This window comes from Lithobates pipiens, unplaced genomic scaffold, assembly GCF_037356315.1.
Source record: "Lithobates pipiens isolate NorthernLeopardFrog02 unplaced genomic scaffold, aLitPip1_a1.2 Scaffold_28, whole genome shotgun sequence".
NCBI classification, from domain to species: domain Eukaryota; kingdom Metazoa; phylum Chordata; class Amphibia; order Anura; family Ranidae; genus Lithobates; species Lithobates pipiens.
Window position 1 is genome coordinate 52,438,907 of NW_027507789.1, and position 3,645 is coordinate 52,442,551.

A 3,645-nucleotide genomic window follows, 5' to 3' on the forward strand; every position below is an offset into this window, starting at 1 on the left:
AGAGCTAAGCGTTCCCTCCCGAAAAACTGACTGGGGCTAAAGCTGCCACAATCCAAGCCGGTCTGCCAGGGTCCCCTCCCCTGGCGCCGACCAGTGGTTCTCCGCCCCCATCAGGAGGCTTCCCGAACCGGCTACAAACCAGTCCGGGTCACCTTTACACCAACAGGCTTTGCATAGCAACCGCCACCCCTACTCCACCTCGCCGTAGAGCAGGGATGGTAAACTAGCGCCACCCATTGGCAACTGATAAGAACAGATACTACACTTGATCTTAGCCAAAAGGCCGAGAAGCGATAACTGTCTTTGAAAATTGCCCCAGTCAAATCCGGGGACAAAACCGGGGATAGTGTCCTCAATCAGGGGACTGTCCCCTGAAATCGGGGACATCTGGTCACCCTAGTGTGACGTCACTCCCGTGCATGCGCACGGGAGCCACCAGTCACAGCATGTCGTTTAATGAAAACGGCACGCCGTGACCCTTCTAAAGTGGGCATTCGCTGATGTAATCACAGAAGAAATCCTCGTACGGGGGAATTGTAAATATCTCCTAAACCATGTAGGTTTAGGAGATACAGTGCCTTGCGAACATATTCGGCCCCCTTGAACTTTTCAACCTTTTGCCACATTTCAGGCTTCAAACATAAAGATATAAAATTTTTATTTTTTGTGAAGAATCACCAACAAGTGGGACACAATTGTGAAGTGGAACAAAATCTATTGGATTTTTGAAACTTTTTTAACTAATAAAAAAATGAAAAGTGGGGCGTGCAAAATTATTCGGCCCCCTCGTGTTAATACTTTGTAGAGCCACCTTTTGCTGCGATTACAGCTGCAAGTCGCTTGGGGTATGTCTCTATCAGTTTTGCACATCGAGAGACTGAAATTCTTACCCATTCTTCCTTGCAAAACAGCTCGAGCTCAGTGAGGTTGGATGAGAGCGTTTGTGAACAGCAGTTTTCAGCTCTTTCCACAGATTCCCGATTGGATTCAGGTCTGGACTTTGACTTGGCCATTCTAACACCTGGATACGTTTATTTGTGAACCATTCCTTTGTAGATTTTGCTGTATGTTTGGGATCATTGTCTTGTTGGAAGATATATCTCCGTCCCAGTTTCAGGTATTTTGCAGACTCCAACAGGTTTTGATCCAGAATGGTCCTGTATTTGGCTGCATCCATCTTCCCTTCAATTTTAACCATCTTCCCTGTCCCTGCTGAAGAAAAGCAGGCCCAAACCATGATGCTGCCACCACCATGTTTGACAGTGGGGATGGTGTGTTGAGGGTGATGAGCTGTGTTGCTTTTACGCCAAACATATCGTTTTCATTGTGGGCAAAAAGTTCGATTTTGGTTTCATCTGACCAGAGCACCTTCTTCCACATGTTTGGTGTGTCTCCCAGGTGGCTTGTGGCAAACTTTAGACAAGACTTTTTATGGATAGCTTTGAGAAATGGCTTTCTTCTTGCCACTCTTCCATAAAGGCCAGATTTGTGCAGTGTACGACTGATTGTTGTCCTATGGACAGACTCTCCCACCTCAGCTGTAGTTCTCTGCAGTTCATCCAGAGTGATCATGGGCCTCTTGGCTGCATCTCTGATCAGTCTTCTCCTTGTCGGAGCTGAAAGTTTAGAGGGACGGCAAGGTCTTGGTAGATTTGCAGTGGTCTGATACTCCTTCCATTTCAAAATGATCGCTTGCACAGTGCTCCTTGGGATGTTTAAAGCTTGGGAAATCTTTTTGTATCCAAATCCGGCTTTAAACTTCTCCACAACAGTATTACGGACCTGCCTGGTGTGTTCCTTGGTCTTCATGATGCTCTCTGCACTTTCAACAGAACCCTGAGACTATCACAGAGCAGGTGCATTTATACAGAGACTTGATTACACACAGGTGGATTCTATTTATCACCATCAGTCATTTAGGACAACATTGGATCATTCAGTGATCCTCGCTGAACTTCTGGAGTGAGTTTGCTGCACTGAAAGTAAAGGGGCCGAATAATTTTGCACGCACCACTTTTCAGTTTTTTATTTGCTAAAGTTTAAATTATCCAATAGATTTCATTCCACTTCACAATTGTGTCCCACTTGTTGGTGATTCTTCACAAAAAATAAAAATTTTATATCTTTATATTTGAAGCCTGAAATGTGGCAAAAGGTTGAAAAGTTCAAGGGGGCCGAATACTTTCGCAAGGCACTGTATTTACAGTACCTATAGGAAAGCCTTAATCTAGGCTTACCTGTAGGTGAAAGTGTGTTGTAAGGGTTTACAACCACTTTAAAGTTAAACTTTTGTCGGATATAAAAGATACAAATTCATGCTCCGTGTTCAATAAAAAATCTTACAATTTTATTTTCATTTTTTTCATTTAAATGCAAGCAGTATAAGTGCTAGGGCATGGTTTTGGTAAATGTGAAGTAAAAAATCTGAAGAAAATCTGATAGTGTGTATGGGGCTTTAGGCTCTGTTCACCCCTAGGTGTTTCGTTTTCAGGCAGAAAGTTGCGTGTTTTTGCCACGATTTTGTACAGGTCAAAAGGTCACCAATGTAAAAACAGAAAGTCGCCTGTGATCTGTCCAAACAGAAGCTCATGTACGTTTTTGAGCTTCAGGCGTTTTTCAGGCACTTTGCTTCAGGTGACAAAATGCTCAGATGTGAACAGGGGTCATTGAAATTAATGAGGTTTTGCTAGATGTGCGTTTTTTCAGCCGTTTTTACGAGCATTTACAAACTAAAAAGGCACAGGTATGAATGCAGCCTAATAGCATCCCAGTCTTAGCCCTTGTACACACGGTCGGAGATTCTGACAACCAAATCCGTCGGATTTTGTCCAACGGATCTTGTCCGAAACTGTTGCATACACACGGTCGGACAAAGTTGTCGGAAAATCTGATCTTTCAGAACGTGATGACGTAATTTCGTTACGATGGGACTACGTTCAGGCTAGTAGCCAATAGCTTTGATGTAGGAATTTGATCTGAGCATGCGTGGCACTTTGTCCGATCGGAATTCTCTACACATGATCGGAGTATGTCCGATCAGAGCATTTTGTCGGAAAATATTTCCGGCAAGTTGAAAAATTTGGTCCGACGGATATTCCGACAGAAACAGTCCGATGCAGACCACACACAGTCAGAATATCCGACAAAATGCTCCGATTGGACACATTCCGTCGGAATCTCCATCTTAGTCTGTAGGGTTCAATATTGAGTTGGCCCACCCTTTGCAGCTATAGCAGCTTCAACTATTCTGGGAAGGCTGTCCACAAGGTTTAGGAGTGTATCTATGGGAATGTTTGACAATTCTTCCAGAAACGCATTTGTGAAGTCAGGCACTGATGTGAATGAGAAGGCCTGGCTCAGTCTCTCTCTAATTCATCCAATTCACCATGTTGGGGTCAGGACTCTGTGCAGGCCGGTCAAGTTCCTCCACCCCAAGCTCGCTCATCTATGTATTTGTGGACCTTGCTTTGTGCACTGGTGTGCAGTCATGTTGGAACAGGAAGGGGACATCCTCAAACTGTTCCCACAAATTTGGGAGCATGAAACTGTCCAAAATGTCTTTGGTATGCTGACGTACTATAAGTTCCCTTTACTGGAACTAAGGGGCCAAGACCAATCCCTGAAAAAAAAAAAACCCCCACAACA

General features: G+C 44.2%; 1 pseudogene; it reads right to left on the reverse strand.

The window, feature by feature from the left end:
• Window positions 1-213: 213 nt before the first annotated feature.
• LOC143937539 (U2 spliceosomal RNA) lies at window positions 214-295 on the reverse strand (annotated as a pseudogene).
• Window positions 296-3,645: the final 3,350 nt, after the last annotated feature.